The 12,905-nt window shown below is 39.3% G+C and overlaps 1 non-coding gene across 1 annotated transcript; it reads right to left on the bottom strand.

The window, feature by feature from the left end:
• Positions 1–4,774: 4,774 nt before the first annotated feature.
• On the bottom strand, positions 4,775–4,877 carry LOC121026193 (U6 spliceosomal RNA). Its single transcript, XR_005788295.1, has one exon. It is a non-coding gene; the product is annotated as a U6 spliceosomal RNA (small nuclear RNA).
• Positions 4,878–12,905: the final 8,028 nt, after the last annotated feature.

Genomic DNA, 12,905 nt, shown 5'->3' with positions numbered 1-12,905 from the left:
CTGTCCCTCCAGCGTCTCCTCCCTCCCATCTGCCCTGTATCCCACTGTCAGGCCAGTTCTCTTAATACCCCATTTTCAGGTATTGCTCCCTGTTCAGAAATCTGCAACGGCCTCCTAATGGGACAGCAACAACGCAAAATGTCTCTGCCTCATCCTAAGCCTCCCTCGTATGCTGGGAAGAGAAGTTGGTTGTTTATTGTCCCAGCCCCCTTCCTGCTGATCTGTGGTTTGACCCGATCTGCATTGATCTGCATTCCTCCCCGAAGGCCACAGCTCCTGTTAGATACCCGCTGGTACTATAGCTCTCCCTTAAGGTTATTTAACCACTCTGTCCCCTTGACCCTCCAGGCTACGTTCTCATCCTGGGGTACCTCACCATCGCTTGTTAGTTCTCTCTGGTAAGCTGTCTCTAGTTATCCTTTTGACCGTACTCTGGTTTCTGCCAGGTCCCTGGGCAATCCCAGGGCTAATGGAGAAATCAGGAGTTCTGGATTCCAGACTTGCCTCTGTCACTTTCTGTCTGGTGTGACCGACAAGACACAATCTAACTAACGATCTTAGTTACCTGAGGGTTTTTGAGCCTTCTATTCATTATCTGTTAATGGGAATAATAAGGCCTACACAGCATGTCTCAGAGGGTTGCGATGTTGATACAATTTACTTTTGTGCTGCAAAAGATATTGTCTTATAAATGTGGAGACTGCATACATCTAACGTTTTGTTATTACCACATATAGAGAAGAATCTTGAGCGAAACTCAAAAAACACATTACCAGAAAAGGGAAGAAACCAGGAATGAGGTCACAGAAGGAAATGGACGACTCGAGAGAAACATCCATGCCACTTATAAGTCACTTATGCCAGTGATTCATCTGGTGCCGTCCTCACTCAGGGCCCCAAGCACAGGGCAACCCTGTGTGTGTTGCCATAGCAACTGCCAGCCAGAATCTGGAAATTCCAGCAGCTTACGATATCAATCATCATGAGAAAAGGGGTCAGAGCAAACTGCAAAAAATGTATATCATGGAGGCCATAGAAAGAGGAACTGTAGTAGAGACAGTCTGTAGAAGTTCTCAAAATATTGGTCCTGGTCCAGCAGCCAGGGAACTTATTAGACATGCAGAGTCTTGAGCCCCACGCAAGATGCACTGAATTAGAAACTCCAGGGGTGGGGCCCAATACTGTGTTTTTGTAAGCTTTCTGAGTGATTTAGATGCGTGCTAACATTTGAGAACCACTGCTCTAAGGGTCAGGAAATGTAGCTTCAACTCCCAATGTCCAAACATGCAAGGGTGTGCATGATAAAGAGACTACAAGCAAAGTTCGAAAATAGAAGGCAAATATCATCTCATAATTTCCCTGTGGTTTACCTGAGTAGGAATGGTGACTAAAATACAGCAGTGGAAAGTCTGACCGTATTTGTTTTCCATTTCTGCATGACAAATGACCACAAGTTTACTAACTTAAAACAACACACATTCATTATCTCACAGTTTCTGTGGGTCACAAGTCTGGGCATGATTTAACAGGGTCCTCTGCTTTAGTCTCTCACAAACTTGCAATTAAGGTATTGGCCAGGACTGGGTTCCCATCAGAGGCTTGACTGGAGAAGGATTTTCTACCAAGTTCCCTCGCATTGTTGCCAGACTTCATTTCCTTGTGGCTATAGGGTTCATGGAAGCTTGCTTCTTCAAAGTCAGTAGTGGAGAGAGAAACTTCTGGCTAAATGGAGTTTACTATAACATCACACAATCATGGGAGTGACAACCTATCACCTTGACACATTCTATTGGTTTAGAAATAAGTCAGAGGATTCACCCACACACAAACAGAGGATAGAGAATTATACAAGGGTGTGAACAGAGGGAGGTGAGGATCTTAAGAGCCATGTTAAAGTCTTCTATGGTCTTCCCTCTGGCCCCCAGTGATTATTCATGTCTCTCTCACATGGAAAATACATTTACCCATGTCCAAAGTTTCCCAAAAATCTCATGGCATTAAAGCATCAGCCCAAAGTCCAAAATCTCCTAATTTAAATCAGGTCCAAGTATAGAGGAGGCTCCTGGGTGTCATGACTTAAGCACAGCCCTGGAGCTACAATTGCTTTCCATCTGCAGATCTGTGAAACTAAAGAGACACATTACCTGCTCTCAGCATATCCAACGTACAATGGTGAGAAGGCACAGCACAACAGCTGTAGACATTGAAGTTCAAAAAGGGACAAAATGGGGGCACCTGGGTGGCTCAGTCAGTTGAGCATCCGACTCTTGATTTGGGCTCAGGTCATGATCCCAGAGTTGTGGGATCGAACCCTGTGTCAGGCTCCATGCTCAGTGTGGATTCTCTCTCTCCCTCCCTCTACCCCTCTCCCTACCCTCTAAAAAAAAAAAAAAAAAAAAAGACAAAATGGAAAGTAAAAAGGAGTCAGTCAATGGTCCACAGCCATATTGAAATCCAGCCAGGCAAATAATGCAAGTTACTTGATTAGATTTCAGTCTGGGAATCATTCTTCATGGCTCTCAGCTCCACCCTCTGGGCTCTTGGTTCTGTGGTCATTGTCCTTCCTTTTTCATGAAAGCTAGCATGTGTTTTCAGCTTATTAGTTTTATCAGCCTGCTTCCTGCCAGTGTGATTTTGGGGATCCAACAACCTCTCCATTTTGTACTCTGTTTTTCCTTTTCAGTTCAAGCTGGCAGTGTTTATTATGAAACAATTTTCTCAGGAACTTTGTGGGTGTTCCATGGATTTCAAAGGAGTTTACTCCAGTAGACAAAAGCCACACCCACAGATTTTTTTCCAAACAATCCCTTCTCTATTTGGACCTCTTGTTGAGAGGGCATAGAAGCTTTTGAGAAAGACTCCAGTTTGATTGAGAGGATCTATGATCCTCCCTCCATCTCTTGAAACAATCCTTTGTATGACTGAACACTGTGACTTTTTTACCTTTCTGATGTTCTAGCAAGAGCTTGTAGGGTTCCACTCTTCAACATTTTCTCTAGATGAAGCTGTCTTAAATTAGCATCTTTTTTGCCATCTGAAAAGACTGGGTTTCCAAGATCCTCAAGTCCTCTTTCTTTTTTGTTCTTCCCTCAATTTACTTCTCTCCTCTCACATTTTACTCCAAGCACCAAGAAGAAACTACGCAATACCTTTAACACTTCACTGGTGAATCTCCTTAGTTAGATAATCCAGTTCACCACTTACAAGTTGTGCTTTGCATATAACAATAGGAAATCATTCTTCTGAGCCTTCAGCCCCTACATAACAAAGATTCTCCTTTTCGTTTCCTAAAACATATTCCTTACTTCATCTGAGCCCTCACCAACAGCATCCTACAATTCCAGATTTCTACTGGAAAAATCTACTAGCAGTCCAGCAGTCTGCTCAAGGCAGTTTAGGCTTTCTCTATAATGTTCCTCCAGATTCTTCCAGAGTCTATCTACTGCCAAGTTGCAAAGCCTACTTTTTGTACCAAAATATGTATTGGTTTTCTATCACTGAGTAACAAATTACCATGAAATTAGCAACTTAAAACAAGATTCAGTTGTTATCTCAGTTTCTGTAGGTCAGAAGTTAGGATATTGCTTACTTTGGTCCTCTGTTTAGGGTATCACTAGGCTGAAATCAAAGGATCAGCCAGGAATCAGAGGTTTGAGTGGGGAATAATTTGATTCCTAGCTCCCTCAGGCTACCAGAAGAATTCATTTTCTTGGGGCTGTGGGATTAATAGAATCTTGCTTCTTCAAAGCCAGCAATGAAGAGAGAGAGAGAGAGACAGAAAAAGAAAGAGACCACTAGCAAGATGGAGTCTTATATAATGTAACATAAACACTGGGATGACATCCATCACATTTGTCATATTTTATTGATCAGAAGCAAGTCATAGGTTTTACACACATTCCAAAGGAGAGGATTATATAAGGACATGAACACAAGAAGATAGAGATTATTAGAGTCACCTTAAAATCTGTTTGCCACACTGAACTTTTTCAAAATAGAACAAACATAATTTTCAGGGGCTCAAGGGTGGGTGGAAAGAGAAAAGCAATTAAGTACGGAAAGAAATTTTTTTTTTTTACGTTTATTTATTTACTTTGAGAGACAGAGAGACAGAGAGAGCGAGCTGGGGAGGGGCAGAGAGAGGGAGAGAAGAGAGAATCCCAAGCAGGCACCGCACTGTCAGCATAGAGCCTGATGCTGGGCTCAAACCCACAAACTGTGAGATCGTGACCTGAGCCAAAATCTAGAGTTGGACGCTTAACTGCCTGAGCCATCCAGGTGCCCCTGGAAAGAAATTTTTTAAAAAGTTTCACTATAGATTACTAAGGGAGGTGTGGAGGATGCCTTGCTAATAAAGATGATGTAGAAAGAAGGAAAATATCCTGAAGGATAAACTGGCTAGGGAAAGATATGTAGGTGAGGCAGGACTTAAAATGTACTTAGGATGATGGATAGTATTTAGAGATGAAGGTAGCATTTCATCACGTAGTGAAGGCATGAAGACCACTTGGAGCTGGGAACCAACATGGAACATTGAAGGGACAGCTAGGAGACTGAAGTCATTCGATGGTTCTCTAACATGGCTACACATTGGAATCATCTGGAAACATAAGAAAATACTGATTCCAGGCCCATCAGTTTGGTCTCTATAGTTGTCTTGGTTTTCCTCTTCCCCCCACCCATGTTCATTTGTTCCGTTTCATAAGTTCCACATATGAGTGAAATCATATGGTATGTGTCTTTCCCTGATGTATTTCACTTAGCGTAATACTCTAAAAATATAGAAGGATTCACGAATTTGTGTGCCTTCCTTGCTCAGGGGACCATGCATATCTCTGTATTGTTCCAATTTTAGTATATGTGCTGGCGAAGTGAACATTCTTTCTAGTTTCTTAAGGTTGAAACTGATGCCATTGATTTGAGACCTTTCTCCTTTTCTAAAATAGGTGTTTAGTGCCATAAATTTTCTCTAAATATTATTTAGTGACATCCCACAAAAAGTTGTGCTTTCATTTTTATTTGGTTCAAGATACTTTTTAATTTCTCTTTTTATTTCTTTTTTGACCCATGAGTATTTTAGAAGTGGACTAGTTTCCTAATATTTAGGGATTTTCTGGAGATTTTCCTATTATTAATTTCTAATTTAATTCCATTGTAGTCAGAGAATGTACTTTGTAGGTATGAACACTTTAAATTTATTGAGACAACTATTTTAGGGCCCAGCATATGCTCACCTTGGTAAATGTTCCATGTGTCCTTGACAAAAACTATTGTATTTGGGTGGCATGTTCTGTATAAACATCAATTTGGTCATTTTGGTTAGCATTACTGTTAGGCTTTTTTTTCTACCCTTAGTGATTTTCTGTATACTTGGTCTATCAATTATTGAGAGGGGATATTGAAATTGTTTACTGTATTAGTGGATTTATCTAGTTCTTCTTGACATTCTATCAGTTTTGTTTCATGTATTTTGAGATTCTGTTATTAGGTGCATACATATTTTTGATTTTTTACATACTCTTGATAAAGTGATCCTTTATCATTGTGAAATGATCTTCTTTGTCCATGGCAGTATTCTTTGTTCTGAAATCGACTTTGTCTGATATTAATATTGACACTGAAGTTTTCTTCTTATCAGTGTTAGGATGGTATATGTTTTTTCCATACTTTTACTTTGGAACTGTTTGTGTATTTATATTTGAAATGTTCTCTTGTAGGCAGCATATAATCAAATCTTACTTTTAAAATCACATCTGACATCTCCACTTTTTAATTGAGACACTGAGACTACTTACACTTAATATGATTATTGATACTGTTAGGTTTAAACTTATCTTCCTGCTATTCGATTTCTATTTGTTCCATTTGGTCTGTGTTCTCCTTTTCCTTTTTTTCTGCCTTCTTTTAGATCAATTGAATATTTTTTATGATTCCACTTTCTCTCCTGAGTTGGCTTCACTCTGCTTTTTTTTTTAATTTTAGTGGTTGCTTTGGTGTTTATAGTACACAACTTGAACTCATCACAGTTTACCTTAAAATGGTATTATACCACTTCACATATAGCATAAGAACTTAACAAAAGTATATTTCTTGCCTCCTAACTTCTGTATTGTTGTTGGCATACATTTTACTTTTACATATGTTATAAACACTGAACTGCATTGTTATTATGTTAAATAGTCCGTTTTGACTTAAAAATCCTTAAAGACAAGACAAACATCTTATAAATTTACCCATGTAGTTACAATTTCCAGGTCTTGTCATTTCCTTACATAGATTTTTTTAAAGAATTCTCTCCTCTCAGTTTTTTTAAGCTTGATTTATTTGAGTAATCTTGAACTTGAACTTGAACTCACAACTCCAAGATCAAGAGTCAAATGCTCCTCCAACTGAGCCACCCAGATGCCCCTCTTTGTATAGATTTCTATTGCCATCTGGTATCATTTACCTTCTGTCAGAATGACTTCCTTTAACACTGCTTATAGTGCATGTGTACTGGTGATAAATTCTCTCAGCTTTTGTATCTGAAAGATTTTATTTTGCCTTCCTTTTTGAGAGATATTTTCACTGGCTGTAGAATTCTAAATTGACCTTTTTTACTTCCAATAAAATATTGCTTTGTCTTCTCACTTGGTTTTCCCCCCACAAGAAATTTGCTGTCATCTTGATTTTTGCTTCTCTGTATATATGCTTTTTTCTCACTGTTCTTAAGATTTTCTCTTTATCACTGATTTTGCAAATTTATTGTCATATGCTTTGCACTATTTGCTTTCATCTTTCTTGTGTTTGGGGTATGGTAAGTTTCTTGAATCTCTGGGTCAATATTTTTCATAAAACTTGGATTTGGAGGCCGTTATTTTTTCAAATTATCTTTATTCTCCTACTTTCTTTTCAGAAATTTCAATTACACATGGGTTAATACACTTGCTGTTGCTCACAACTAATGGGTGCTCTTTTTACTTTTTTAATGTGTATTATTATTTTATTATTATTATTATTATTGAGAGAAAGAGAGAGAGAGGGAGGGATGGAGGGAGGGGCAGAGAGAGGATGAAACAGAAGATCTGAAGCAGGCTCTGCACTGACAGTAGACAGCCCAATGTGGGGCCCGAACTCATGAACTATGTATGAAATCATGACCTGAGCTAAAGTTGGACGCTTAACCGACCAAGCCACCCAGGCACCCCTTACTTTTTAAAATTATTTTTTTCTATGTGTGCTTTATTTTGCTATGTCTTTGAATTCTGCAAATAGTTTCTCTCCCAATGACTAATCTGCCATTAATCCTATTTTGCATCTCTGACATTGCTGTTTTTATTTCCAGAATTTTGATTTGGATTTCTGTTATATCTTCCAGATCTCTACTTAAGTTTTGAACATATGAAAGACAGTTATAATAACAGTTTTAACATCATTGTTTACATATTCTAGTCAGTTTACCTGTTCTGGGTCAGTTTTGATTATGTGATTGTTTTTGTCATTATAGGTCATGTTTCCCTGTTTTGTTTTTGTTTTTGTTTTTGTTTTTGCAAGCCTGGCAGGTTTTGATTAAATGCCAGATATTCTGAGTTATGCTTTTAAAATGTATCAAGGGTGGGACTGGAACTATGTTGTCTAACACTAATTATCCCTTCTTTTTGAGGTAAAGCCTTCTGTGTACTCTGGCTGATGCTTCATGAATCATGAGGTTTTCCAGTATAGCTATGGGGATTACTCTCAACTCACTGTGAGCATTATGCACTGTTACTTATGATCTTTTTCGGTGGTTCTTTCCCCAGCCTTAGAATTTTTCACACTTGCATGCACTGACCAATATTCTGCTAACTACTCAAGAGTGATGCTCCCACAAATCACCAAAGTTCTCTGTGTGTGAAGCTGTCTCTTTTCTGATACCCTGTCTTGCAAATTCTAGCCATATTCTTTCTAGACTCTCATGCACATCTCCTTAACTCAGGGAGCCCTTCTGGCTCTGCCTCAGTTCCCCTTCTCTGCATTTCAACCTGGAAATTCTTCCAAATCAGTAAACTGGGCTAGTCATTGGGCTTACTGCATTCGTTTTTCATTTCTCAGGAATCACTGTATTTTGCCCCATGATAGTCAATGTCTTAAAAACCATTGTTTCATAGGTTTTGTCCAATTTTTGGTTGTTTCTGTTGGGTGAATAAATCTGGTGCTTATTACTCCATTTGGGCTGGAATTGGAAGTCTAACCAGTTGTTGCTAGCCACATGGATTGTTTGCATGTCAGAAAGTGATAGTTTGAGCATTTTACATATCAACACAGTTTATTGTAACTTACATGTTGGCATTTGACTGTGTTTTAGTTATGTTCTAGAAATTGGTGAGCTGCTTTTGGTTGACACTTAACCCATTTTTTTTTCTCATTTAAAATAATGGGAAATAGGTTCCCGGTTAGCATTTTTATGTAGTATGTCTTATTTCCTGTAATGGATTATTGATGCTAATCGGGAAATGCCTATATTTGGCTTAGACTTTTCTTCTTTCACATGAAAATTCTCTTAGAAGTAGCCTGTCTGGGAGACATGAAGTTTTCAAAGACAAGTGTCTTCTGTCTTTCTTCTCCTTTGTGTATGAATTTCATCTCCCTCAGAATTACCAGATGGAGCATTAGTCATCAAGTCCACATTCCAACAGCTCTTAGCTAAGTCATCCCACTTTTAATAGATTTCTCTAGGAGCCTATCCCATGCTTTTCTCTTACTGTGGTGGATAGGCCAACCATATCTTCAAGAAATGGCATACAAATGTAGTCTTTTCATCAGGCATCTTATTGCCCTGAATAAAACTAGAGTTCTGTTGCTAAGCCATAAGGAGAAAAGGGACATGGATAAGCCATTAGGAGTGCCTGCGAAATTTGACAATGGACATGAATGACAGGCTAGGTATTATGAATGCATTTTGAACATGGATCTATCATAAGGTTTAAAGAAGATTTTTCTGGAAGTGTAGAGCCATGGGTTGTAGAATGGCAGAGGCTGGTGACAGTCTCCTATTTGGTCTCTCCATGACAATAATCCAGGAATGCAGCATTGAAGGCCAACAATGGAACAGATAAAGGAAATTCTTCAAAATACTTATCCAAAGAAGAAACTTTAGGAAGTACTAGGTGGCAGATGGCATATAAAGAGCAAGTAGGGCAAAAAAGAGTGTGTAGCAAAGAAAGACTAGATTATGAAAACTCATGGAGTGTCAGAAAACTCATGGAAGTCACTACTCCACATCTGGTAAGTTGGGTCCTGCCCAGGACTTGAGACAATGACGTCTGCAAAAATGCACTGAAGACTCTCTATTAGCAATAGGACTGTTGAAATAGACTGGCACTAACACATCTGGAGTCTGTGGTGACCCAAGATGGGCAGAGTACAGCTTCATATGTACAGTAATCCCCATCAAAGATGGTCAGCTCATTGAGACCATGAATGTCCAAGCCTTTGTTTCCATGTCCCCACAGGAGTTCCCTCTAGGATAAGGAGCTAATCCTAACCCCCAGCCCTGACGTCCTTAGAGCCTGCCAGCTTCTGTATCCAAAGCCAGTTCTATCTTTTGCCATATCAAAGATATAATAGGAAAATAATAAACATGTTGTAGTAAAAGAGTAAATATCTGGGGTCAGACCAGTCAGGACAGAATTATTGGTCAATATTTTGTCAGTTGGATGACATTGGGTAGGTTACTCTTTTTCTCTGAGCCACATTTACTGATCTGAAAAAGGAGAATAATTATAATAATACCTGCCCAAATACTTTTTTTTTGTGAGACTTAATCATGTTTGTCAAAGAACGTGGCAATTGAAGAGCTCAGACTTTGGCCTTGGCTCAGTCCATTTACTTGATGTATCAACTCTCAAGTTGCTTCACTCCTTTGGGTCTTAATTTCCTTATCTGTCCTTTTACAGAGCTTAAAAACCAGTTTTTGGCATATAATGTCTGCTGAATAAATATTTGTTAAATAAAATTCTGTTGGATCTATAAAACAAAACGTTTCATTTAGATTAGCATTTTCCAAAGTATGTGTTGTGAGACGCTGATGAATTGATAATGCATATTACAAAAACCCGGGAAGATATTGTCATTGGTGACACCCACAAAGCCACCATACCTATTTTTTCCTGTCTTTAAATATCCAAACTATTAATATTTACTTAATAGTATTTTATAGAAGAAGCCACTGTTCATTCGCCTCTTTTGATTTTCAATCAATTCTTGCCACTGCAATCTATTTGGATATAGGGGGACATTGACTTAGCTAAATCATAATTAGTTATTAGTTGATGGCCCTAAATTGGACAGCAATTTTCCTGAAGGCAGGGACTCATCAACCTGTGGGCTTGTCCTTGCCCCTGATGTGGAGTATAATGGGAGCGGGAGACATGCTTGCTCCACAGATGGTTTAATTTGTACACCTGGTAGTCCAGTTGCTCAACCAATTGGCTTCCTTATTGAAATGACAGCTAATTTAAAAGAATAAATGGCTATTTAATAGAATGGGAAACCATTAAACCCAGAACCTTCTAATAAAGACTGATTCTTATGTAAGTCTTATGAAGTGTTAATTACTGGCTCCTGAGAAAAGGGAAGAATGAAATATTGCCCGTGGAGTGCTTGTTGCCTCACTGTGAACTCAGACTCTACCTTGAATAATACTGACAATGCTAATAATAATAAAAATGCTGCTGCTGCTCCTTTATTTTTCAGTTGTACTTTGTGGTTTCAAAACCATGTAAATGTGGAGAAGTAATTGAATACAAAGGAAAGAGAACAGGCTGTGGATTCTGTTAGATCTGGGTTCAAATCCAACCTCTACTGTCTGTGTTCTCAATGCTACCATCTGAAAAATGAGAATAACAATACGTATTATAAATGTTAGGGACTTATTAGAGCCCCCCCCCAAAAAGAATTGAAAATAAGGAAAATAAAAATTGTGTTTGAGAATGAACCTTAAACATCAACACCGTGACTCATTGTCCGATAGTCCTAAAAATACAAAATGGCTGTGAGACCTGGTACCAAATGCAATCAGAATAGCAGCTGCAGTTAGCTATGGAAACATAGCAGAACATTACAAACACAATTGTCCAAATATCAGAAAAGGGAGACAGAGTATGAGCCAACAAATTTCGGATGTTTTCCTGCCCAACAGGATAGACTATACCTAACATAGAAATAAAGATGCAGTAGATTAAAAGCTCCTCACGTCAGAAGGTAGAGTGTATTCCTCCACCCTTGAATACAGGTTTGTCCATGTGACTTGCTTTGGCCAATGGGACACTGGCAAATATGGCACAAGCAAAGGTTTGAACAGTGCTTACAGAGTGAGGCTTGCCTTCTCTTGCTGCTGATATCTTTTCTCATCATGTGAATAAGACTGGAGGATGAGAGCCTACCTGTGGGGAGGCCTCAACTGTTCAGCCATCTGAACCATCACATTTGAGGCCCTGTACGTACGAGTGAGGCTGTCCTAGACCATCTAGCCCCAAACAAGTCTCCCCAAACAAGTCTGTCCTAGACCATCTCCCCAAACAAGGAGAACCACAGAACCACAGCTAACCCACAGCATTATGAAGAATGGTTGTTTGTTGTTTTAAGTCATTGAGTTTTGGGGTAGTTTGTTCTACCACATCAGACACCAGAAGACTTTTTAGCTTTCGGTATTCCAGTCCCAGGGGTGAGGTCATCCACTCTGTATATATGTATATGAATGTATCAGGCAATTTTACGTTGACATCATCAAAGACTCCATTCTCCTCACTTCTCTTACCCTGAGGCCATGCTCGCCAACAAATGTCTAATCATGATCTGGCCTGTCACATAGTTTACCTAGGTGGACAATGGACTGACCACATGAACCCCAAGGATTCCTAGCCCCTGGTAAGGCAATTATTTATGACAAATTAATGACGTGTCTTCTGACCAAGGTTTGGCTTCAGGAGCGTATATCCTATGTCTCTAAACATTTGCTCTCCACTCTTCTCTATCCTGCTCTTTAGTCCAGAAAGTTCATCTGTATAGATTCCTTCAAGGAACAGTCTTGCCTTGTGGCTTCTTATTGGGCTTCCCCAGTGGAAAGCTTTACCTGGAAACTGGAGAGGAGAGTGATTTCAGAGGATTGATCCTTACAGTACCTCCCTCTAAGATTGATTTGGGTAAGCTGAGTTCCTGGACTGAAGATTGCTGCTCCTGTTAAGATAATCCCTTCTCTAAAACTTTCTCTTTGAAACCAATCCTTTCCCTCATCTTTTCAGGCTTAGAGGTAAAAATGGAGCAATTTTTACTCCAGTTCTGCACTATCCTATCTGGTTTCCCTACTCCTGCCCACACTTTTGTAAATAACTCTTTTATTAAGCCTTTTCCCAATTATCCTGATCTCAGCATGCCATCTGTCTCCTGTTGAGCCCTGACTGATACATATGCTAAGCATGTGGGTTTGAGTATCTGGTTTGTCTGATGGTGGTTTCTCTTTGGCTTATGATTTACCCTTGAGAGATGGTTCCACATTCACTGAGCCAATGTAGTCGAGTTTTTAGGCCCACGAGGCTGAGAGTCAGACTGAAATTCACAAAGGTAACAAATTCCTCTAGGAACCAGCCAGCTGGCCTTTTCCCTTCTGGAGTGGAGAACAAGAATTGTACTTGTCTGTATTTCTACAATACCCACTCTTCAAGGTTGCTGTTAGGATTAGATAAAATGCATGCAAATTGCTTTGTGCCTTTGTATCTGCCATCTTGTAAATTCTCAACATGTTAAGAACTGCTGTTATTGTGGGGTTTTTTTTAATTTTTTTTTTAACGTTTATTTATTTTTGAGACAGAGAGAGACAGAGCATGAACGGGGGAGGGTCAGAGAGAGGGAGACACAGAATCCGAAACAGGCTCCAGGCTCTGTCTCAA

Source organism: Herpailurus yagouaroundi, unplaced genomic scaffold (assembly GCF_014898765.1).
Source record: "Herpailurus yagouaroundi ecotype Mexico unplaced genomic scaffold, PumYag 67793, whole genome shotgun sequence".
Classification (NCBI taxonomy): Eukaryota; Metazoa; Chordata; class Mammalia; order Carnivora; family Felidae; genus Herpailurus; species Herpailurus yagouaroundi.
This window is presented reverse-complemented; position numbering and strand designations above follow the sequence as displayed.